We start from the raw sequence: 26971 nt of genomic DNA on the forward strand, positions 1-26971 counted from the left end.
AGAGAAGAGGAGGAGAGGAGGAGAAGAGGAGGAGAAGAGGAGAGGAGGAGAGAAGATGAGAAGAGAAGGAGAGGAGAGGAGAAGAGAAGAAAGGAGGAGTTTGAGACTAAACGCCAGACCTGCCTTCTCCCTGTAAAATCAGCCTGACGCCATTCACCATATTGACCCACTTTACCACTTCGAATACGCCAGAGAGAACGTGTGTGTGTGTGTGTGTGTGTGTGTGTGTGTGTGTGTGTGTGTGTGTGTGTGTGTGTGTATGTGTGTGTGTGTGTGTGTGTGTGTGTGTGTGTGTGTGTGTGTGTGTGTGTGTGTGTGTGTGTGTGTGTGTGTGTGTGTGTGTGTGTTTATGAAACATTGAGACACCCTGCAGTCAAACAACACCATCTAAATACACAACATAAATCTGCCATAATGAGATACAACAAAAAAAGAGAAACAGAATAGTCTATATACACACGTCTCAGAATACTCTCTCTGCTAAACCGGGTGTTAAGCCTGATCATCAACCTCCCAACACCACACCTGATGCAGCCTGATGTTAAGGATTAACCCTTTACACTCGTGGGAATTGGCCTGTATGTAGTTCTTTTGATTAGAACACAGCCCTGCATCGCCGCCATCACACAATTACTGTTGTTTATGCAATCCAAAAACAGTCCATTATAAATCTGGGTCTGGTGGACATCATGTGAAAGCCTGTTCTATTGCCAACATGACGAGTTAAGTTCTAAAATAGAATATCACAGTGTTAGGCTTTCACAATGCAATTCAGGGGAACAGAATTGGTGATCATTGACAGGAGCCATGAGTTCATTCAGGTGAGTGTGTCGCAGTGAGTTTTCACCACAATACACAAACAGACTGCTTCTGTTCAGAACAACCCAGGGTATGACCACATGACATTTGGTAACTGTACATCTAACATAGTGATCATAAACGTTGTCACCGTATATAAAAATACGTTTTATGATATTGAAATGTGAAGTACACATTTGGGCTCACGGATGTTTGGCTTGCTTGTATGACAACAAAATGGTATTTATTGTCATCTTCAACGTCTCATCTTTCTAAATACATCCGAGTCCTCTTCATTTTACAGCATTTCCCTCACTCAGACAACAAACATTTTATCAAAAGTTGCCCAATTAGCAGGGGGGGGGGGGCGACTTCCTGTCACGTGGTGCTCAAATTCAGAACAGCTGTCAATCAAAACCCCATAGAGAGCTGTGAAGCAGAGACCCTGAGGTCTGACGGCTTGTTGAGCATTTTTACTGTACAGCCATGCGTTTATAAATCATCCATTTTCAACCACGTATACGGGTACGAGTTTAAACGGGTAACTGAGAAACAGCAGAGCTTGATAATCTAGTCCTCTAGTAGTCACCGTGACCTCACTGGCAGCTAACGCCGACCTCATCTCTCATAGATCCCCAGTCTTAGCACGTTCTTAACACACCGAACATTTCAAAGCACAAATTCTATTGACCCACATTTGAGCTCTTTTTCAATCTTTTTAATAATACAAGGAGCCGACTGTGATTTGGATTTGCTAATCCGGTTAATTTGTTCATTCAGCGGGGACTAGGAATGTTCTGGAAGAGAGGATTCAGTTCGGGGTGTTTCTGACACAGCAGTTCTGTGGCATAGCTAGCTAGTAGCTCGCTCCTCAGTAGTCAAACGACCAGGAAGGTGGAGGCTGGGTGCTCTGCTGTTCTGCTGTAGGGGGTTTATCTCTCTCTGGTGATGCTACACAGGCATTCATAATGCAGTCAGATGGGTGTATCGTGTGTGCTGGCTAGCTATAGCTATCACTCTCTCTGTTAAACATGCAGTGTTTTAACTATAGTGGTCTATCACCCACATCAATCCACACACGTACTATCCCATAATGTGAGTGTGAGATATTGGACAACAATAGCCAGCCAATCATCAGTCATCCATGCACACGACCTGATCCTCCCACAAGCAAAGAGCCACACACACACACACACACACACACACACACACACACACACACACACACACACACACACACACACACACACACACACACACACACACACACACACACACACACACACAAAAGAAAGTGCATTGATGAATAATTCAGAAAAGCTCATTGATCTTCACTCTGTCTCTGGGGTATCCTGAGCCAGTTCAGAGGAACAGAGTTAGCTGTTCAGTCAGGGTGATTATCCACTCTGATGGACCGTCTATCCAGCTCATAGAACATGAAGGGCAACATGTCCTGGCACCACTTCCAACATTCCCCACCACTCTCTCTCATACAGTATGTTCAGCACGGCAGACTTGAGGAAGTTGAAATAAACTATTGCAGTATCTACTGTAGTGTCATTCTCTCTCCATCTGATTTTGTTGTTGCTGTATTTGGCCCATAGTGCTTCTTATTATTGTCTTGTGACTGAATGACTGAAACACGTCATAATCCTAATTTAAAGGACAGGGTCTACTGAGTTCATTTAGTCAAAAGTAAATCACGTTTCCAAAGGAAGAAACTGCACATCACCACGACGATTTACTGTCTTTATGTTACTATGGCAACGAGCCTTCAAAAACAACAAACGTCAAAGCCTTGGGGCGGCAGGGTAGCCTAGTGGTTAGCGCATTGGACTAGTAACCGAAAGGTTGCAAGTTCAAATCCCCGAGTTGACAAGGTACAAATCTGTCGTTCTGCCCCTGAACAGGCAGTTAACCCACTGTTCCTAGGCCGTCATTGAAAATAAGAATTTGTTTTGAACTGACTTGCCTAGTTAAATAAAGATAAAATTTAAAAAAAATAATGACCTAGCTGTCATTTTGCAGAAGGCTGCTGAATTGCTGTGTCACTGTGTCTCTGAGAGGAGGTCCCTGTTCCAGGTGTCACACGCCACTGTGACATTCCCCACCTGGCTCCTTACTCACAGCTCTAAAGTGTCTGACATGTCAGGCCATAAAAACAACCTATCCCCGAGAACACGCTAGCTAGTTAGCAGTTAGCTCAAACCTCAGAACTAACATTCCGACCCCCTAGGAACGACATGCCGGCTGGACTAACATAACTTCACGTTCACTTTGAAGTTAGAGCACAAAGTCCTGAACACAGTATTTCTGTTTCAAACGTGAACACATTGTCTTGGTGAAGAGAGACAACACAAACAATGCTGGGAACTTCATGGTTGAAAAGTTCTGTCTCCATATGTGAAGGCAGTCAATTCTCTTTTGGGAGAAGCAATATTGGGTCTGGGATTATTTTGGTTTGTTCTTATGGTTTATGACACATTTCCCTAGCACCACAACACATTTCCCTAGCACTACAACATATTTCCCTAGCACCACAACACATTCCCTAGCACCACAACACATTTCCCTAGCACCACAACACATTTCCCTAGCACCACAACACATTTCCCTAGCGCCACAACACATTTCCCTAGCGCCACAACACATTTCCCTAGCGCCACAACACATTTCCCTAGCGCCACAACACATTTCCCTAGCGCCACAACCCATTTCCCTAGCGCCACAACCCATTTCCCTAGCGCCACAACACATTTCCCTAGCGCCACAACACATTTCCCTAGCGCCACAACACATTTCCCTAGCGCCACAACACATTTCCCTAGCGCCACAACACATTTCCCTAGCACCACAACACATTTCCCTAGCACCACAACACAATTGCCTAGCACCACAACACATTTGCCTAGCACCACAACACATTCCCTAGCACCACAACACATTTCCCTAGCACCACAACACATTTCCCTAGCATCACAACACATTTCCTTAGCACCACAACACATTTGCCTAGCGCCACAACACATTTCCCTAGCGCCACAACACATTTCCCTAGCGCCACAACACATTTCCCTAGCGCCACAACACATTTCCCTAGCACCACAACACATTTCCCTAGCGCCACAACACATTTCCCTAGCGCCACAACACATTTCCCTAGCGCCACAACACATTTCCCTAGCGCCACAACACATTTCCCTAGCGCCACAACACATTTCCCTAGCGCCACAACACATTTCTCTAGCATCACAACACATTTCCCTAGCACCACAACACATCTTGGCTGTGTATTGCCTTTTTGGAGTACGATACTTTCACTTTGAAGAGATTGCTAGTTGTCATGGGAACGGTAACATTGATTTATTTGGCTTTCTCCATATAATTCATGCTTTACGCAGCAACGCTAACTTTTATACTGTATGTAGCCTACATATTGCAGAGAAATTGATTTCCTGCCAAAGGCAAAGTGTTCATCTGTGAACGGAACTATTGAAGTCTGTCAGGAATTGTCGTCTATATCACACAGGTGATCAAAGGGATTCTATGGAAATTTGGATAGCTACTGTGAAATACACACCTGATGTAGATAGAACTGCGTTGATAAAGACCCATTTCTCTGGCCCGAATTATGGGTCTGCTTACTGTACGTCTGGTTCTGGCTTAACACACATATCCCCAGGTGAAGGATACATGGGATGCTGCCTTCAAAATCGCCCGAAAGAAGGCACCTTAGAAGGCAGCATTTTAAACTACCTTGGGATTGGGACATGCCAATTTTTTAATTTTTGCTTCAATAGCTTCTGTTTCAGGAGTACGACGTTGAGATGTGAAGAAGAAATTAACTGTAGCATTAGGTTATCAAAAGGCTGACCAGCATATATCCCCCTTGTGACACACAGACTCAAACTAAAAACGAAAGAACGTGATGAAATGCCCTAGTAAAGTTGACTTGTGTTACAGTAACTGCAGAGGTACAGGTAAGTGCCAAAATAAAGGAAACACTAACATAAGGTGTTATTCAGGTGTTTAACCCAGGTGTTATTCAGGTGTTTAACCCAAGTGTTACTAAAGTGTTAAACCCAGGTGTTATTCAGGTGTTTAACCCAAGTGTTACTAAAGTGTTTAACCCAGGTGTTATTCAGGTGTTTAACCCAGGTGTTATTCAGGTGTTTAACCCAGGTGTTATTCAAGTGTTTAACCCAGGTGTTATTCAGGTGTTTAACCCAGGTGTTATTCAGGTGTTTAACCCAGGTGTTATTCAGGTGTTTAACCCAAGTGTTACTAAAGTGTTAAACCCAGGTGTTATTCAGGTGTTTAACCCAAGTGTTACTAAAGTGTTAAACCCAGGTGTTATTCAAGTGTTTAACCCAGGTGTTATTCAGGTGTTTAACCCAGGTGTTATTCAGGTGTTTAACCCAGGTGTTATTCAAGTGTTTAACCCAGGTGTTATTCAGGTGTTTAACCCAGGTGTTATTCAGGTGTTTAACCCAGGTGTTATTCAGGTGTTTAACCCAAGTGTTACTAAAGTGTTAAACCCAGGTGTTACTCAAGTGTTTCCATTATTTTGGCAGTTACCTGTATGAGGATATATATTAGCAAATTCCCTCTGGAGAAAGGAGTGTGAGAAATAGTATATTTTCTATGATTGCCCTTTAATACAGGAAACTCAGTTGGAAATGAAAAATGACCCAAGACCTTGAAATGTGAAATTGGATCGGAGATAACGTTGGACCACCCCAATCACACCAGAAGTTTATCCACCACAGTGTCAATGGCTTTTGTGGACAATTTATGTTTTACTGTATTGAATAGAGCAGTTGTACTCAATACAATATCATAATTAACACAGACCCATCGGTGCTCACACACACACACATCGTGAGATTTGGCAGATGAGCTATAAAGAGCTTCCTCTTGGGAAGGCTGAATGAACAGAGGTCTGTTTTGCATGGGCTCATCTGGGAGGGTGAAAAATACAAAGACATGCTTAGATTAAAACAGAAACACACACGGTACAACTTTTCACTGAGTCTTTTATTTATTTTATTTTACCTTTATTTAACCAGGTAGGCTAGTTGAGAACAAGTTCTCATTTGCAACTGCGACCTGGCCAAGATAAAGCACAGCAATTCGACACATACAACAACATAGATTTATACATGGAATAAACAAAACATACAGTCAATAATACAGTATAAAAATAAGTCTATATACAATGTGAGCAAATGATGTGAGATAAGGGAGGTAAAGGCAAAAAAAGGCCATGGTGGCGAGGTAAATACAATATAGCAAGTAAAACACTGGAATGGTAGATTTGCAGTGGAAGAATGTGCAAAGTAGAAATAGAAATAATGGGGTGCAAAGGAGCAAAATAAATAAATAAATAAATACAGTAGGGGAAGTGGTAGTTGTTTGGGCTAAATTATAGATGGGCTATGTACAGGTGCAGTAATCTGTGAGCTGCTCTGACAGCTGGTGCTTAAAGCTAGTGAGGGAGATAAGTGTTTCCAGCTTCAGAGATTTTTGCAGTTCGTTCCAGTCATTGGCAGCAGAGAACTGGAAGGAAAGACGACCAAAGGAGGAATTGGCTATGGGGGTGACCAGTGAGATATACCTGCTGGAGCGCGTGCTACGAGTGGGTGCTGCTATGGTGACCAGTGAGCTGAGATAAAGCGGGGCTTTACCTAGCAGAGACATGTAGATAACCTGCAGCCAGTCTAGTGAAGCTACAGTTGTTTAGATAGGGAGTCAGCATTATACCTGTAGAGTTATTACTGGCTCTAGAGGGAAATCCCAGTACTTAAAGACAGGTGGAACACAGATGTCCCTGGCATGAAGTGTGTGTTTGCCATGTGTGAGATGGTGCTGTTATGTGTTTAACTGTTGAGTACATATCTGTATGTGATGTCACCATATGTGTGCATATGTACTGCTAGCCTTGGTTCCAGTCTGTTTTTGGTTCTTTGGTTATTCCCATAGGAAAACTCTTTGTAGAACCCTTTTTGGTACTGAGTGTTCTATCTGGTGTTCTATCTGGAACCCAACAAGGTTCTACCTAGGGCCAAAAAAGGTTCTCATATGGGGACAGCCAAATAAGGTTTTCTAACATGCTGACAACACCGCTTTGGTCATGTGCACGAGCATTGCAAAATACATTTACACATACATGTTATTCGATCATTGCACCCACACTGCTTGTGAGCGTCTGCGTAGCCAGGCGCTAAAATAGAACTCGGTTCTGTTTGTGACGCTTGACACGCTGCAAGTCCCGCCTCTCCCATCTCCTCATTGGTTTTTAGGAGCATATACCCACGTGCCATCTCCTCATTGATTTTTAGGAGCATTTACCCACGTGGGTGATTGAAAGATGAACTGAGGTCCACACTCCAGTCCAGTTGGTGGTGGTAATGGACCTTAAAGTTGGTTGCCCATCGCCATATAAAGTCCAAAGAAGAAGAAGCCGGAAGGAGGAGAGATGACTAGAAACTAACTCGGTTTACCATTTAATCTGTGGATTAAAGAGGACCAAGAGGACCTTGTGCATTTCAGGTAAAATAACAACCCAATGTTTATATGTGTAACCTTTATTTAACTACGCAAGTCAGTTAAGAACAAATTCTTATTTACAATGACGGCCTACCTCGGCCAAACCCGGACGACGCTGGGCCAATTGTGCGCCGCCCTATGGGACTCCCAACCACGGGCCGGATGTGATACAGCCTGGATTCGAACCAGGGACTGTAGTGATGCCTCTTGCACTGAGATGCAGTGCCTTAGATTGCTGCGCCACCCTGGAGACCAGGACAAATTAGCTAGCAACAGCAAGCTAGCTAGCTAAATTGCCATAAATGTTTAATGTTTTTCGACCTGTCCCCAAATTAATATAGTTGGTTCAGAGTTCGTTTTGATATTTCAACCTGCGTGTCCTGATCGCGTCTGGTATGGGTTGACAAAATCAACATGCGCGTGCGTGATGGTGCACGCGGTCTGGTCAGCATGTAAGAGTGTAGCCTCACTCTGATGGCTGTTAGTACAGCAGTGAAGAGAGAGGAGGGTTAGTAGCTAAATGCTGACAGTAACACCAACCAACCAACCCTAGTCTAAATGTCAGCTCTCAGCATGTTCCACTACGGAAGACTCAATTAAGGCAGCCTGCACTGCATGGTTTTAAGAAGTGAAGGACTGCACCTCATGGTTTTAAGAAGTGAAGGATTGCACTGCAAGGTTTTAATAAGTGAAGGATTGCACCGTATGGTTTTAAGAAGTGAAGGATTGCACCTCATGGTTTTAAGAAGTCAAGGATTGCACTGCAAGGTTTTAATAAGTGAAGGATTGCACCGTATGGTTTTAAAAAGTGAAGGATTGCACTGCAAGGTTTTAAGAAGTGAAGGATTGCACCGTATGGTTTTAAGAAGTGAAAGATTGCACCTCATGGTTTTAAGAAGTGAAGGATTGCACCTCATGGTTTTAAGAAGTGAAGGATTGCACCGTATGGTTTTAAGAAGTGAAAGATTGCACCTCATGGTTTTAAGAAGTGAAGGATTGCACCTCATGGTACATACAAGTGACGTATGAAAAGAATGAATGAATGAATAAGTAATGCTTCAATGGTTTACGAAAGACCTTTAGAATCATAACCTAGATACTTAATAAGAAGGGAAAACATTGTCTGTCAGAAATAGATACTCACAGCTTTTAAAGGTACAGTATATGGTAGAGCACATGATTTAAATTAATCTAATTAATTAATGTTTATTTATAGCCCCCAAATGGAAATATAAAGCAATCTTTGAGTTAATGGTGTTTGGCAATAAATCTGTTGAATTGGCTGTATTCCAATAGTAGTAATGCCATGATAACACTGATGATCTATAGCTGAAATCAACTACAATCCTATGCACAGTATGCCCAATGTTCAAGAGGAAAAACAACATATCTATTACACATCTCCAAACAATATCTCAAAGAAATCCATTGAAACTGCCATCTCTAATCAACGCTAAAACCCCCGTTAACAAATTACAGGCACAGCCCAGCCAATCAGCAGCTCATATTTGATCGATGGGCTCAAGCGGAAGGCACATGTCATTCCTCCCATCTATTAAAGCCTCCAATAAGAGCGTGACAGGGCCACGTCACATTTCAGACTTAATTGCCAGTGTGTGAGAGAGCAAGAGCTCAAGATTAACACCAGTGAGATCACACCTGTGAGATCTCCTGACCAGCCCACTCCCATTAGTGTGTGTGTGTGTGTGTGTGTGTGTGTGCGTGCGTGCGTGTACATGTGGACCTGCCTACTCTCATGATCGTTCATGGGAAACACATAGTCTACACCCACACGGCACATGTGGATGCACACACACACACTGTACACACTCTGTGAGGCTCACGCAGTCCCACACTGATCCCTGAAGCACGTGCTGACACTTGCACATTTGCACTCATGTACTATGACCTTAGACTCGTATTATCATTATCTGAATTAGAACATTACCTCTCTATCTGCTGACTAAGTGGAAACACAACAACCACCACTCATCCTATACTGCGGCCATTCGGCTTGTGTCTTTATTTTAATGATTACACTCTGTCATACTATATGTGCACTAGTGTCTATTGGCATTTCAAGGGGGTTTCCAATAAATCAGAGTAGTGTTTAGCAACACCATGACTATGTACAATGTTTTCTAACTAGCCACTCGTATTTTAATTACTCACTCTATGGTAACCTTTGACTAGTAACTATGGGCCTAGATTACTACTGTATAATAAAGGAAGGGCCTGACTTTCCTCTTGACTTTGACCCTGCTGGGCCTCCGTAGCTCTGGCACACTGATCCATCCAGTCAGTGGGTGTGATCTGGCCACAAACCCAGCTCACAGCACTGTGTTGGGAGCTGGGGACTCTCCAGTGACTCCAGATTGATTCTGCAACGTGTCTGCCGATGACGCAGCCTACGTTCCAATGTGATGAGTTCATATTGTCCCTGACTGACTGATGTACACTAGGCTAGCATAGTATATTGTTATTAACCAATGAATGTCTGATCATCCAATAACCAATCTGGGATCTATTGAGGTAAAAAGAAAATCATCGCTGTTGACCCCTGTACAGACTGACTAGTAAACACAGACCGTGAAGAGCTATTCAGATATTTCAATGGGAAACTGTGGTGAATGTTGGTACCTGGTCGAAAAGAAGACTTGTATTTGTATTTCACCATGCGAGCAAAAAAGTTATACTAGGCTTTACTTAATTTGTTTGTGAGGCAAACACCTTCAGTTCAGATACTGCAGTCATTGAAATCTGCCCTCAATATACACTGAGTGTACAAAACATTAAGAACACCTTCCTAATATTGAGTCGCACTCCCCCGTTTTGCCCTCAGAACAGCCTCAATTCGTCGGGACATGGACTCTACAAGGTGTCGAAAGCGTTCCACAGGGATGCTGGTCCATGTTGACTCCACAGGGATGCTGGTCCATGTTGACTCCACAGGGATGCTGGTCCATGTTGACGCCAATGCTTCCCACAGTTGGCTGGATGTCTTTTGGCTGGTGGACCATTCTGAATACACAGGAAACTGTTGAGTGTAGAAAACCTACTACCATACCTTGTCTGGCCCATTCACCCTCTGAATGGCACACAGACACAATCCATGTCTCAATTGTCTCAAAGCTTAAAAATCCTTCTTTAACCCGTCTCCTCCCCTTCATCTACACTGATTGAAGTGGATTTAACAAATTACATCAATTAGGGATTAATCTTGTTAGTCTGTCATGGAAAGAGAAGGTGTTCTTAATGTTATGTCCACTCACTGTATGATAGGGTATCAACCAGAGTATATCGTTCAAATACCTCAGACCAACCTGGACCACACCTGATCCAGTTCATCATCACTACCAGTCAGCCAGGTCAGTTGGATGACCTAACCCATGTGGACACCAGCCTGCCAGGTCAGTTGGATGACCTTACCCATGTGGACACCAGCCTGCCAGGTCAGCAGGATGACCTAACCCATGTGGACACCAGCCTGCCAGGTCAGCAGGATGACCTAACCCATGTTGACACCAACCTGCCAGGTCAGCAGGATGACCTAACCCATGTTGACACCAACCTGCCAGGTCAGCAGGATGACCTAACCCATGTGGACACCAGCCTGCCAGGTCAGCAGGATGACCTAACCCATGTGGACACCAGCCTGCCAGGCCAGCAGGATGACCTAACCCATATGGACGCCAGCTGTGAGTCTGTGAACACATAGGTGAAGACTTTCCCATTTCCATCCATTCCAATTCACTAACCGTTCCATCAACATCAGTCATTACATCCATCCAACATTGCTCTAACAAACAGGTGTCATTACAAAAACGTCACTGCTCAGAGAAGACAGACAGTGTCCCAGTTCTAGATGGAATACAACATTTTTTTTCTTTAGTACACGTCTCAGGTGAGTTTACAAGGTAGTGTTGATGATAACTCAGGACTGTTACGCTCAGGTGAGTTTACAAGGTAGTGTTGATGATAACTCAGGACTGTTACGCTCAGGTGAGTTTACAAGGTAGTGTTGATGATAACTCAGGACTGTTACGCTCAGGTGAGTTTACAAGGTAGTGTTGATGATAACTCAGGACTGTTATGCTCAGGTGAGTTTACAAGGTAGTGTTGATGATAACTCAGGACTGTTATGCTCAGGTGAGTTTACAAGGTAGTGTTGATGATAACTCAGGACTGTTACGCTCAGGTGAGTTTACAAGGTAGTGTTGATGATAACTCAGGACTGTTACGCTCAGGTGAGTTTACAAGGTAGTGTTGATGATAACTCAGGACTGTTATGCTCAGGTGAGTTTACAAGGTAGTGTTTTTTTTTTTTTTTTTTTTTTTTTTGGGGGGTGGATCAGCTTAATATTGCGGAAAGAATGTTGCTTCCAATGTAATTGTCTGCATCATTTCCAATCCCCCATATTTTTTTGGGTAAATATATATATCCATTCACGTATGCATACATATACACATATATACATACACATACCTACATAGACATACATACTTTTTTAAAGAGTATACCTTTATTATTATTCCCCGCAAACCCTACCACCGATCCCCCAATTGGAGTAAACTGATAAACATTTCTGTTTTTACCTTCAATTTATACATCTTATACACATTTTACAGACACAGTCTACTTTATAATAGTTCTCTCTTGTTTGTTCTTAGTCCTTCCTCTATTTCTGTTGTCCATCCAGTTTGATTTCCACTTGTAACTGTGCTATTTCACAATAGCTCCGCACCTATACACATTTCACAGATCCCGTATGCCCTACATTGTTTATCTTGTTATTAGTCCCACCCTTCAGCTCCACTCAACCTTTCCCATCTATCTTCCAACATCATCCATTTCGGATTTTTATTTGCCATATATTTTTCAACTGTGCTGTGATGCTTCACAAAAGATTTGAATCTTCCTATTCTCATAGCTTCCACGGATTGTAAATTAAAAATAAACATTTTTGCTAAAATAATTATTATATTATTGATTGATTGACTATGGCTTTTCAAATCCCCCAGTATTGCTATCTGTAGCGTTAGTTCTACGCAAATGTTGCAATTCTTCAACCATTCCTGGACCTGTGACCAAAAACGAGCTACATGCGGACAATACCAAAATAAATGGTCTAATGACTCTGCCTCCTCACAGCAGAATCTACAGAGCTGGGAAGATTGTATCCCCCATATATATAACATTCTATTAGTTGCAAGAATTTTGTACAATAATTTAAATTGAAAAATTCGAAGTTTTGAATCCGGCGTTGTTTTGCGTATCAATTCATACACCATGTGCCATGGAATGGGTACATCGAAAATCTCTTCCCAACTATTTTGCAATTTATATGGCACAGCTGTAAGTTTTTTGGTCCTTAAATGAAATTGGTATATGTTTTTATTTATCACACTTTTCTTTAACCATTTATGTTCTTTAATATAAGGCCGACATACAAGTTCCTTACTTTTATCCCCTTCCACCTGCCTCTTCCATTTTTGTGGTAATTCTGCAATTAATTGGTTGTAATTTTGGGTAGAGCAGACATTTCCATATGTCTGCGTTAGCTGCATGTGTGACATTACTCCACCAGTCCTTTTTATGATATCATTCACAAAAATTATACCTTTTTTAAACATTTCTTCGATAAATACAGTTTTTTTATCAATTACTATATTTGAATTTAACCACAAGATTTGTTGTACTATTTGTTCCGTCCTTTCAGGTGGATTAAACTGAAATTGCAACCAACTTTCTAAGGCTTGCTTAAAAAATAAAGATATTTTGGAGATTATTTCCTTTTCAAGCAACCGAAAGTGAGCAGGTGTAATCTGAATAAAGGGAAAAAGGCCCTTCTTGAACATAGGATGAGACATTCGTACCAATCTACTAGAGAACCAGTTTGGATTTAAGTATAACTTTTGTATGACTGATGCCTTTAGTGAGAGGTCTAATGCTTTAATATTTAATAATTTCTGCCCTCCGAATTCATATTCGTTATATAAATAGGCCCTTTTAATTTTATCTGGCTTGCCGTTCCAAATAAAATTGAATATTTTTTGTTCATATAATTTAAAAAGCAGGTCACTAGGTGTAGGCAAAACCATAAGCAAATAGGTAAACTGTGATATGATTAAAGAGTTAATCAGGGTGATTTTCCCACAAATAGACAGGTATTTTCCTTTCCATGGTAGCAAGATCTTATCTATTTTTGCTAACTTTCTATAAAAATTTATTGGAGTGAGATCATTTCTTTCTTTTGGGATTTGTATACCGAGTATGTCCACATCACCGTCAGACCATTTAATTGGTAAACTACATGGCAATGTAAAATGTGTATTTTTTAGTGATCCAATACGTAATATGGTACATTTATCATAATTTGGTTTTAATCCAGAGAGGATAGCAAATATATCTAGATCCTCTAAGAGGCCGTGGAGAGATTCTAGTTGTGGTTTTAAAAGAAAACATGAATCATTAGCGTACAATGACACCTTAGTTTTTAGGCCCTGGATTTCTAATCCCTTAATATTAATGTTTGATCTAATTTTAACAGCTAACATTTCGATGGCAATAATAAATAGATATGCCGATAGTGGACAACCTTGTTTTACTCCTCTAGATAGTTTAAAACTTTCTGAGATGTAGCCATTATTTACTATTTTACACCTAGGGTTACTATACATAATTTTTACCCATTTTATAAGAGATTCCCCAAAATTGAAATATTCTAGGCATTTATATATAAACTCCAGTCGTACTTTATCAAAAGCCTTTTCAAAATCAGCTATGAAAACCAGGCCTGGTGTCCCCGATATTTCATAGTGTTCTATTGTTTCCAGTACTTGCCTTATATTATCTCCACAAGGTAGTGTTGATGATAACTCAGGACTGTTATGCATTCCTACCTCATTTCACAGACAAACTCCAACAACTTCTCATCAGTCATCAGCAGTGCAAACAGGGGAGCCCCCGAGTGACGCAGCGGTCTAAGGCACTGCAGCTCAGTGCTAGAGGAGTCACTACAGACCCTGGTTAAATTCCAGGCTGTATCACAACCGGCCGCGATTGAGAGTCCCATAGGGGTTTGGCCATCATTGTAAATAAGAATTAGTTCTTAACTGACTTGCCTAGTTAAATAAAGGTTAAATAAATAAAATAAAATACTGTGGTATTGATTGTCCACCTCATTAAAGCGGTTTGCCTAACTTGCCTGTGTTGTGGCTCTGACTCAGTAGTGAGAGGCAGCTCAGACTATTTCTAAGTCCGTGATTTCATCACATCTATGATGGTTTTGAGCCCATAGGCCAGTGGTTCCCAACCAGGGGTACTAGGACTGGGGGATAGTACCTGGGTGTACTGGGCCTATTCACAGGGGGTACTTGAGAAGATTCGTGAGACCATAGGCTTACTGGTAAAATGCACATGAGGAGGTACTTCTGGGGTACTCGGGGCAGAGCAAAATTCAGTTGGTGGTAAAGTAACAGAAAAAGGTTAGGAACCACTACACTAGGCAAATAGGTCTTCTAGACATGATGCTCACAGCAATGACGTTCTTCAACTACTCAGCTACTGCACTGTGCATGTTAGTCACAACCATAACTAGAGTCATTCATATGTAATGACATTGTATTACACGGGATGGACATGAGGAGGACTTGACACACTGATGTCCTCACACGAGACCAGTGTACCAGGCTATCAGCCTGCAGCTCCCAGGCAATGTAGCTAGATGTGGGGAGACAGCAATGCAACATAATGAAAATGCAATGATATGTCTGGAAGTGGAAACCTAGTCTAGTGAGCATTTCTACACCACATACTGTAGCCATATAAATGGCATTCCACAGTGGGAGAGCTGTAGCTCAAGTAGGACCTTTGTCTCAGAGTGGTTTCTGCCGAGTCAATGGATATTACAGGCCTATCAATATGCTTGTCTTAAATCTGTAATTGCTTTGCTGTGTAATAGCTGATAGTACCATAGATGATGACAATGTCAACATACAAACTGGTAATTGCCATCGAATTACTATGATCAAACCATATGCCTCACATACACTATAGTCTATAATAGGGCATAAGACCTTACCTGTGCTCATGGTAATGCTAGATTTTCTTCACTGTCCGATGTACAGTAGATTTATCCTCATTCAACTGCACACCTCTGGCCAGGACTGTGAGCTGCACATTAATGAAGCCTCTCCTTGCAGAAGATGCTTCCGTCGACTCAGAAGATGTAGCTTATAATAATATGTCGATGCTATGGAATTATCTGCCGCTGACAATCTACTGACGGCGATTCAGCGCTGACAGGCATGCACCGTGGTGTGGGTGTACGATCGCGCCCGACGCTTGCGTCGTTGCTTCGGCAGCAACATCCCTCCAGCCAGGTGATTAACAGCTCCACTGCGCTCCCCGCGAACAAGGGCTTCTGGGAAATAGAGTTTATACTAATAGAAACCAGTGTTAAAGTGACTCTCAAGTGGGTCTTTCTTGGACTACAATTTATGAGTTCTGCGACGCAGTGTAAACAAAACGCGTTGGATTGCACAGTGCAATAGAGCGGAGATCTGTATATAATGACGAGATGCTCATATATCCGCTCTAACAATGGGAGTAGTTGTCCCATAGGCGAAAGAGCAGGCTACAAGTTTAGCTCCAAAATAAGCCTAATACGTTTTTATGGGCTTATTTTGGAGCTAAACTTGTAGCCTGCCCTTTCGCCTATTTTTGGGGGGGCGATAGTGAAACCAGTCGCTTCGCCTCGTCCACCCTAGATAGAGAAGAGGCAATGCAACAATGGGTTATTCTTCAGAGGTTGCCTATTTGCCACTCGAGGCAAAGGAAGACAAAACGGTCATTTATAAGCAAATGTTCTGGACACAATGGTGTAGCCTGGAGTGAAGTCTAGTTCTGCAGATATAAGTAATTTCCCCTTCACTAATATTATTGGTCGCCTCTTTATAGGCGTATTATGTTCGGGATATTCTATTAGCCTATAGACATTTTACAAAGGCCTACATCACTTTTAATGATGTAGGCCTGTAACATGCACGTGATGGAAATGCACAATAATGGCTGTGACAGATCAATAAATTATTCATCGAGTTATTAGAAATTAATTGGAATCCATTATAGCTTCAGACTACACTTCTGTATTTGAAGTCCACCATTAGAAGAAATCAATACATTTAAACACTGCGTATAAAAGTACCAAACAGAACAGTACAGTTCAGGCCTGCTGTAAAGCGCTATTCAAGGTTTTAGGATTTTTCTTCCTTGGGCTTTTAGTGGCTCCTGGTGGTCAAATTAACAGCCTCATCTTCAAGGCTATGTTTACGACAACCGTTTCGGCCAGATGAAAACAAATACACTATACAATGTTGCAACTAAGTTGTACGTGAAACACTGGTTACAGTGGTCATAACCTCATATTTCCCAAAAAATTAAATACATAAATAACCTCATATTTCTACTTCAGGGTGGCAACAAATTTAACAAGATATGAAGGGGCGTTACCTTGACCGACCTGAGACAGCATGTTAGCAGACATGCGTCTAATGTTTACACAAGGCAAATAGTTTTTGATTAGCTAGCGAACGTTACTTATTAGTGACACGGATGTGCAATTGAAAGGATCAGATGAAGACGAATTTGGAATAGCGATTGTTCTTCAAGAGACAAAAAAAAGCTTGTGTACATGGTAAGTAACGTGAAGCTAAGGCTGAATGATAGTAAAGTTATTTTTTATTTATTTATTTCACCGGGTAGGCCAGTTGAGAACAATTTACAACTGCGACCTGGCCAAGATACAGCAAAGCAGTGCGACAAAGACAACACCTATTTGCTAGTTAGCTGGTTTTAGGAAAAGGGCCATATGAAACCGGCTACCGTATGATATGAATACTAGCTAGCTAACGACAGTTCAAAGCTTGCTATATTATGTTCCGTTGAATCTTACATCTGCATGAGAGCTATTCGGTGACGTATGCTGATGCTATTGACCAATGCAGGTCCGACATTGTTGTTTGAAAAGATCTGCAAAGGAGAGGAGAAAGGCCTGAGGTTTTATGCCGCTCAGCGTGCAGAGACAGAAAAGAATGCACCTTCTTTCAGTGGGAAGATGAAAAGGTAAGGTAAGCGAGTTATCTTTTTGAATCACCTGGCAAATATAGTGGGCCTAATATATAGACCGTTCCAGTGATGGCCACTCTAGCACAGGTGGGATTGGAAATGTTCACAAACGCGTGCAAAACAAACCGCTTTTGTCCATTTATTAGCAGCACACATAAACATGTAGCTAGCAAAAATTCCATGCAGCCAGATGTAATTACAGTAGGCACATATCATAGTTCCAATGTGTTAATGGTAAGAGCTATATCACAGTTTCTAAAATGCATAGCTGTTCTCTTGACTGTATGCTCTCCATATCTGTGGATAAGTAAAAATAAAAAAAAGTCAGTTCCGGTCTACTTAACTGAGTGTGTCTCCCATAGACACCAATGCAAAAGCTGCTGGGTCTGGTCTACTTAGTTCATAGGATAATCTAATTTGCATACTCCTCCCATCCTCTCTAATTTGCATACTCTATTTGAGGTCAGAGGGGGAGGACCTCTAGCTTTCTCATCCAATGGGTTTTGAGAAGGAGAGAAGATGCGAGGACTATGCAATTGACTATCCCGTTGACTTTCATTGAACCCGGGGGGAAAAAAAGAGAGTGGGTTGTCTCGCTTCCTCTTCCATCGCTGCCTGTGTATCCCCACTTCCTGGTCACCTGTGACATGACCAGTGACTCAACATATAGTGCCCTCTATACAAATTAAGTGTACTATACAAAGACAGACAAACTATAGACAACACAACAACCAAATAAGTTGGCCAAAATGGCTCCTACAATAGCCTACAATTCCTTTTTTGGAAGCCTAATGCATGCCTCTGCCTTCTCGAAAGTCCTTGTTTGTGCACATATACAGTAGCTAACTACACTCCCTTGTTTTCACCAGGCGTGTGACATGTCTGTTTGTGTTGTAGGTGTCTGAGGCCAGGCTTATGGCCTGAGAGGAGGTGAACCGGTCAAAGATGCCAACTTCCACCCATCGGGAGTACTGCTCCAGGTAAATATCCTACACCTGTCCTGACATGTAGGGGGACTCTATCCACAGACCCTGGTTCAATCCCGAGTTGTATCACAACCGGCCGTGATTGGGAGTCCCATAGGGCGGCGCACAATTGGCCCAGCGTCGTCCGGTTTAGGGGAGGGTTTGGCCGGGATAGGCCGTCATTGTAAAATAAGAATTTGTTCTTAACTGACCTGCCTAGTTAAATAAAGAAATCTAAGTACCTTTGATAAGTTGCTAGACAGATCATATAATGAGTATTTCAATTGATAGTTCTCACCACCTCTATATAATGTTCTTCCAATTAAAACAATGGTTGTTTTGTTTCTTTCTTCCAATCCAGGTTTTAAAAGTTCCTCATTCTCCCCCCAGGACTGTCAGCTCCTCCTCCTAACTGGAGAATGGGAAGGCCACGCCTTTCACAAGATGTCGCAGGCTGATGACATCACAGAGGCCCGGGCTGAGCAGGCCCAGTCTGATGCTGAAATCCTTGGAGAACAAGAAGAGTAACGCCCGGTACCTGTTCGCCGACCGCAGCTGTCACTTCCTGTTGGAGAACATTGCCAAGCGGGGCTACAGGAAGGTTCTCTGTGTCGGGACACCCAGGTGAGGGCTTTGATTTGGACTTCCTGTCTGTCGTGTTGTTTAAACAGGGGTCATGTTAATTAGGGCCAAATGTTTTACAAGTTGGGTTCACATAGTACCTCCCGCTTCATGCCTTTCCAGAGTGTTTTCTTCCATTTCGTGCCTACTGAACATGATCTGGTGTTTTAGGTTAGATTCAAGTGCTTTGTTACGCTCTTTGAGTTGCTGTGATTTGTCTTGTTGTGTTTTTAAATATATCCATCAAAAGCATCATAGCCAATAATTAAGAGTACAGACGTTCTATATTACAATGTTAAGTGTTTCAGGGATTGTTTGATATTATGTGTGATTGTTTATTTCACTCTTTCTTCCAGACTCCATGAGCTGATCAAGCTAAGAAACCAGGAAGGTAAAGGTGACCCCATGAAAAGTCTGCTACTGGCTGTAAACTTCAAGTCAGTTTTATTTGACAAGGTCACACAATGCATTGCTCAGATGAACATTTGCTATGAGTGAACAAAACAGGCATAGAAATGAATTGAGAGTAGAGCACACACTTTGAATAGTACATGACTGTGCGTATCGAACAATGCTTATTGACATTTATGGATCACTATGGGAGTGTTGATGTCCCGTATCTCCATATGGCTGGGCCACACCTGTCCCTCTGATGGTCTTAGGAAGCAGAACGCAGGGTACAGGGGCTCAGTGAACTGATGATGCACCCTATCAAACACGGTCGTCAGGGCTGCAGAGAACTCCTGCAGGACCTTCATAGTCTCGGCATCGTAGAACGCCAGCTTTCCCTTCTCGTAGTGCACCCACACGCCCACCCTACCTGGCACCCCTCGCCCGCTTGCGGAGCACGACACGTGCCTGTCGTTGTGCCAGGCGGAGAGACGGCCATGCCTGAGCTCCACACACCACGAGTTTCTGTTCCGCCCCAGCTTGGCGCCTTTGTCCCGCCCCTTCCTGTCCAGGCAGCTGTAGGCCACGCCCACAGCCCAGGCGGAGCAGCAGCGGACGTCGGCCTCCCAGTAGCGTTGGCCCGTTGTCACGGCGACAGAGCCCAGGGCACAGCAGACCTTGTCAAACTGGAGAGGGTGCTCTGGAGAAGACTGGGCGAAGTCAGAGAAGCACATGCCTCGTCCTTCTCCCGTCACTGTGATCTTGCTATGGCAGGTCTGCCTGTCCATCATCACTGGGAAAGAATCTGCAAACAGATAAAAACAGAAACCCTTTCTGTATCTGTCTCTTTTCCCCCCAAATCCTACCTAGATCCAGAGTGAGATGTTACCATGTAGAGATTTGATCACAGCCTCTGTGGCTAGGTGGATAAGCAGACATAACGGTTTGTTACCTAGCAACAGTGTCTTCCTCTGAAGCTGGGCCTTCAGGTCCTTGTAGAAGGAGCGTAGTGTTTTCAGAAGCTTCTCAAACCTCTCTTCGTTCAGCCGGATCTCTGCTTCGGAAGCATCTGGCTTCTTATGGCTACAGGGGGACACACAGTTCCACATGGACTTATCCCAATCCCAGTTCCTATACATTTTCATCAAAGAAAGCCTAGTCATAACATCTCAAGGTAAGAAAATGAGAGAAGTTAGAATATTGTTTTATATTTTTTTACCTGAGATTGTCAGGAAGATTCTGTAAAATGGAGTAACACACAATTGTTGAAATGGCGTAACACTGAAACTCCCGTTAGCCTACATATGTGGTTAATCTGAAGTATCTAGAATCAGACCTGTTTATCGCCCCCTGTCCAAGTCTGCCCCAGGGATTTCTGGGTAGTGGTGATGCTCCTCTGGACCAGTCCTAGGTGCTGGTCCCAGCCCTTCAGGACATGGTCTAGTCTGGCGCTGGTCTCTATGCGGTCCAGCTCCAGAGAGTCCACCATGGCCTGCTGGTCTCTCTGCAGGGCAGCCCTCATGCCCTCGACCCTCTCCCTCACCTGGTGCTTCATCACCTCTGTGCTCCTCTTCATGAGAGGTGAGGAAATTGTGAAGTTAAGGGGAACCCATAGCTTCGATGCAAGTCTGTTTCTGAGCCAACTTCTATGTCGTTCGCCATGACAATGACAAACGATTTATCAGACTGGCACCAGCGCTAGGGAACTTGATGTGTTATGAGTAAGAAAAAACAAGTCTCTCATTCTAATCTATTATTTCAGCTAGTCTACGTTACCAATACAAGGTTAGGAAATATGGAGAGAATTCTCTATGGGTTGTGTTGCCCTTGGCTGCAGTGGCACTTATGGACCATAGGGAGGCAGTGTTGTACTCACAGAGAGATCAGCCTTGCGTTTCTTCAGAGATTGAATGTGGGCCTTAGTTCTGGTTCTTTCTGACTGCAGTTCCTCCAGGCGTCTGGACAGCTGCTCCTACAGCACAGATGGGGTTTGAGAGGACAACACAGAGTGAAACTCTCATTGATGGTTTTCTCAAATACTGCAAATGAGAATTGCTTCTGAATAGATTGATTCTCAGTCACTGCTAATGACGATTGATTTTGAATCGATTGGTTTCCAATTAGCTAGTGCAAATGAGACCGTCTTGTTTAAATAAAGGTGAAATACTAGACATTACCACCAGGGAATCATTGGTAACAGGACTAGTAGCAGTTACTATCATAACATTTACCTCAGAGAGATTTCTGGATGCAGCCACCTTGCGGAGCAGCTTTGGGGAGCGAGGGTACGGCTGAACCACCCCATCTCCAGTAGCGTGACTGTCGAGGGGGACCAGTGAGAGCGTGCCATCCTGTAGCACTGCCTGATATTCTACAGGGGGATCCATGGCACCACTCTGGACTGAGAGCAAAGAGCCAGGGGACACGTCCAGTCTCTGGTCATCGGTTATTAGGTCCTTATCTGCCATGGCTAAGAAAGTGGTAGTCACATAAACTTAGAGACACTTAAATCTATTCCCTACCACTGTGCTTTGATCATCTTCTTCATTCAAGATGTGGTTGACAGTTAGAGGTGAATTCAGAATTCAATCTAACAAATGTGATGGCTGTGTGATTGTATTTGGTAAGCGAGCTGGTTTTAGGAGGCTGGTATGCTGCAGTCTCAAGAGGCTTGTCTGACACTCCTGCGCTCTCCAGGCTCCATTATGATAAACCCTTGCACAACTTAGTCAAAGTTTTCAAAATACAGGTACTGCCACAACTTAGTAAAATAAATATTTCAGATAGCTAGGCTAATTGCAGGATAGCAGAATGGATTAATGCATCATATAGCTCAATGCATTTCATTGAAATGAATTCTTGACTTACCAATGCCTTCTGTTATTTAATCATAACCCTCCTGCAGCTTTAAGGAAATTAGTTATTTGCCAGTTCTGTCCCCGAAAATCCCAAACGAATCAATATTGGTATAGCCTAATGTATGTTTATGAGCTGTATGTATGTTTATACTCACTCTGTTCCTATGTCTCATCCGTTCTCTGTGCGTGTCTGCAAGGAATGTGTCAGACTGAACACCAGCAAGGGTGTGGTGTCGAGTAACAAGCTGAGTCCTGTGTGTTTGTGTGTATGAGTGAGTCTTACTGTTGCTCAAGTGCCCTTCAGTGATTATCTTGACAAGATTGGAAATGTATAATCACACCCATACAAACCAGTGGACTTCCTGTTAAGTACAGGAGGAGGCCAGCTGCCGTGGTTGTCCCACCCTAATCCTCCATGCTCATAGTGATCCTACGTTACACGGAATCAACGATTTAATGAAAGCACTAGCAGATGTCATGTGGAAGTCTTGTTTATGCTCCGTTCTATGACGAGTTCAACCACCACTTCTTTAGAGAAGAGGTTAAAGTTTCAACCTTATGATTGTCTTAAAATACCTTTATCCAAAGGCTTGATCCTTATTTTTATGAGTATTGAATTCCATGCAATGTTTTTAAACGGGCAGCGAGCGGGGTCGTCCAAGCCTTCCTCAGTGAGGGGGAAATGGGGAGAAAGTGATCATGGTGTCTGACCCTCCCCGCCTGGTGAAGCCTCTGGCCCACAGTTTCCCCCAAATCTCAGAAATATAGAGGAAACTGCAGACCTCCGGTTAGCGATGCATTTAACTAATTTGTCTCCGCTAATGAAATAAATTAAATGACAATCGATTGGATATTTATAAGTAGAAATAAAGGACTTAAATCCATAACCTGATTTTTATTTGTGTGTGTGTGTGTGTTTCTCCAGAGAACAGTGTGGAGATGGTTTGGAGCTTCCCATACTTCTTTGAGCCGTGCTTCCTGGAGTGCTTCCCCTCTCTCACCATGCTAGACTACCAGGCAAGCCAGTTGTATTCAGACGTATTAGCTAATCTTAGGAGCACAGCTTGACATGTGTACATTAGTAAAAGATAATGATTGATAATAATGTGCATTTACTATAATGTATGTATACCCGATGTCTCTCTGCTTGTCACTCAGCATTACGGATTGTGGGTAAGGCCTTGTGGTAGACTAGCGTCCTGTCCAGGAGGTGTACTTGTACATCAAGCTGCCTCACGCTACAGAAACTGGAGATAGGCTCCTGGACTATGGGCGTTCTGGCTCAGACAAGGCTACTTACTTTGTTTTACTGTATGTAGTCCTTCCACCACCAAACGGACTCATTGGGTAGTCCTTCCGCCACCAAACGGACTCATTGGGTAGTCCTTCCGCCACCAAACAGACTCATTGGGTAGTCCTTCCGCCACCAAACGGACTCATTGTTGTTCTCCTAGGTGGACTATGACAACCATCCCCTCCACAAACATGGAAAGACGGGCAGAAAGCAGTCCCCTGTCCGCCTGTTCACCAACCTGACACAATGAGACATCATCCTCCCTAAAGAAGAGGTGTACAGGTACACACACCAACCTGACCCTCCTTCCTGAGGGGGGGTTACAGGTACACACCAACCTGACCCTCCTTCCTGAGGGGGGGTTACAGGTACACACCAACCTGACCCTCCTTCCTAAGGGGGGGTTACAGGTACACACCAACCTGACCCTCCTTCCTGAGGGGGGGTTACAGGTACAACACACCAACCTGACCCTCCTTCCTGAGGGGGGGTTACAGGTACAACACATCAACCTGACCCTCCTTCCTGAGGGGGGGTTACATGTACAACACATCAACCTGACCCTCCTTCCTGAGGGGGGGTTACAGGTACAACACATCAACCTGACCCTCCTTCCTGAGGGGGGGTTACAGGTACACACATCAACCTGACCCTCCTTCCTGAGGGGGGGGTTACAGGTACACGCATCAACCTGACCCTCCTTCCTGAGGGGGGGTTACAGGTACACACACCAACCTGACCCTCCTTCCTGAGGGGGGGTTACAGGTACACACCAACCTGACCCTCCTTCCTGGGTGGGGGTTACAGGTACAACACACCAACCTGACCCTCCTTCCTGAGGGGGGGTTACAGGTACACACCAACCTGACCCTCCTTCCTGGGTGGGGGTTACAGGTACAACACACCAACCTGACCCTCCTTCCTGAGGGGGGGTTACAGGTACAACACATCAACCTGACCCTCCTTCCTGGGGGGGGGAGGTTACAGGTACAACACACTATTCCATGTTGCACATGAGCCAAATGCCTATTACAGTAATGTAATCATAGTAAGATGTCATCCTAAATGGAACATGGAAAATCTAGATCGTCTTATTGGTCAGTTTAAAAAGGATTCATTTTGGTGGGATAAAATATATATATATTATATATAGATAAATATTAGAGTGGAATTCTGAAGAGATTACATTTGATTCGTCTGTCTTGGTCTTTGCTTCTCTTAGATTCTGCAAAGTCTGTGAGAGATGTGTGGTCTGAGAACAAGCATTGCGTTAAATGCAACGTATGCCCTTCGAAGGTATGTCTTTCCCCACGGCAGGCTGGAAAAGTCATGTTGCAACAGTTTTAACTTGAAATAATTGGCTACGTTGCGTTGAATGAGAGGTGCATGTGCCTCACATGCTGCGATATCACTTTTCACAACAGACTTAGTTATCTTCTCTCTTTGTTCTTTCAGGATGGGAGACAGTGGAAGTGTTGCTCAGAGTGTCAGACGTGCGTGAAACCATGTGAGTATCTCCTAGACTGCTAACACTGCCAAACCCCGATGTTCATGGTTTGGGTTGAGTGACGATTTGACTGGCACCTCTCCCCCTCGCCAGCCTGGCGTCACTGCCAGTCCTGTGGCCGCTGTGCCCTCCAGGACCACCCCTGTGGGAACAGCCCATGTCTGGAAGGCTGCTTCAACTGTGGTAGCTTGAAGCACAAACGCAGAGCCTGTCCCCTCAAAGACAGGACCAGTAACAAGTGAGTTTACTGTACTTCATATACACAGAGAAACACAGAAACAGGGCTGACACTAAACTACTGTATGCTCCCAGCTCTACCCATGTCAGTACAGTTCTGCTACACACCCTGAATGGCGTGTTTCTCTGAGGGTTTGTACGGATTGTGTTTGCCTGTGTGAGTGTGTCTGAACTTGCTCTCTCCCTCCTGTCCCAGTAAGACCAAGGGAGGCAAGATCCTGCCCAAACAACAACCCAAAAAGTCAAATTCCAAGAGGCAGTCTGGAGCCCAGCACAGAGCCAACAAGTTGAAGGAGACAGCAGAGTGGTCACAACCCCACTTTCACAACTCACCACACAGCAAGGGAGATGTGTGTGTGTGTGTGTGTGTGTGTGTAGCAGATGTGAAGTAGTCATAAGTTGCCAACTTGTGTGTGTGGTTGGTTGCTGTACTGTAGACAGTCAGTCTTTTAAAGACATTTAAGTAATTTTTTTGCTTTTGTGTAACGCTGTATGTCAATGTGTAACGCTGTATGTCAATGTGTAACGCTGTATGTCAATGTGTAACGCTGTATGTCAATGTGTAACGCTGTATGTCAATGTGTAACGCTGTATGTCAATGTGTAACGCTGTACGTCAATGTGTAACGCTGTACGTCAATGTGTAACGCTGCACGTCAATGTGTAACGCTGCACGTCAATGTGTAACGCTGTATGTCAATGTGTAACGCTGTATGTCAATGTGTAACGCTGCACGTCAATGTGTAACGCTGCACGTCAATGTGTAACGCTGTTTTTGTAGTGCTAGTAGGAACAAGTCCACACAAAGAACAGAAGCTGTGTCGGTGAAGAAGGCTCTGCGCATGCTTGACGTTACCTCCAGAATGAGGTCTAGGCCATTGCATCAACTGACTGGACTCTATGTATGAAACTAAAGCTGAGCTTTTGAGGAGATTTATGTAAGAAAACAGGTGAAAGGCATGCATTTTCTTTTTTTGTGATCAAGACGGTGGGATAGAAATACAATATTTTCCTACCCTGCAGGCGGATGATATGGAAAATAGAGAAAATAATTCCTTTGATATCTAGAAAGAGAAAATATTGCCTTTTTTTAGAAGCTGATTTGCAATCGGCATGTATATTCACATGAACCTGAGGGAAGCATAAATGCATGTTCATTTTTTTGTCACTTCCTTTGTTAGCCACTAATTTCTTCCTGTATCTGTCATCAACACCATTCCCTGTGGATTTTCTGTTTATTTTCTTCCAATTAACCTTGTGTCACGGTTGTTATTTAGTAAACAATCCTCTGAATATCTGGCTCCGATTCATTTGAATGACACTGTGATACACTGCTATCCTCTATTGATCCCCAGAGTTCTGTATTGAGTAATGTCTTTCGCAGAGTGAATGCAGTGTCCAAGTCGCACCCCATAGTGCATTGCAGTGGGCAAAGGTGTGTGTGAGTAGGAGTGGACCTAACAAGACCTCACCCAGACGCTGATCAGATATGACACTGAGCTTACATGCACACACACTGGTCGTTGCATGGCGACAAGGGAGTATTAGAACATGTGTAACAGTATAACTTTACGCCCGTCCCCTCGCCCATACCCGGGCTCGAACCAGGGACCCTCTGCACACA

General features: G+C 43.4%; 1 pseudogene; it reads left to right on the plus strand.

The window, feature by feature from the left end:
* Positions 1-764: 764 nt before the first annotated feature.
* LOC120049472 lies at positions 765-26601 on the plus strand (annotated as a pseudogene).
* The last annotated feature ends 370 nt before the right edge of the window (positions 26602-26971 follow it).

Source organism: Salvelinus namaycush, chromosome 6 (genome assembly GCF_016432855.1).
Source record: "Salvelinus namaycush isolate Seneca chromosome 6, SaNama_1.0, whole genome shotgun sequence".
Lineage (NCBI taxonomy): Eukaryota > Metazoa > Chordata > Actinopteri > Salmoniformes > Salmonidae > Salvelinus > Salvelinus namaycush.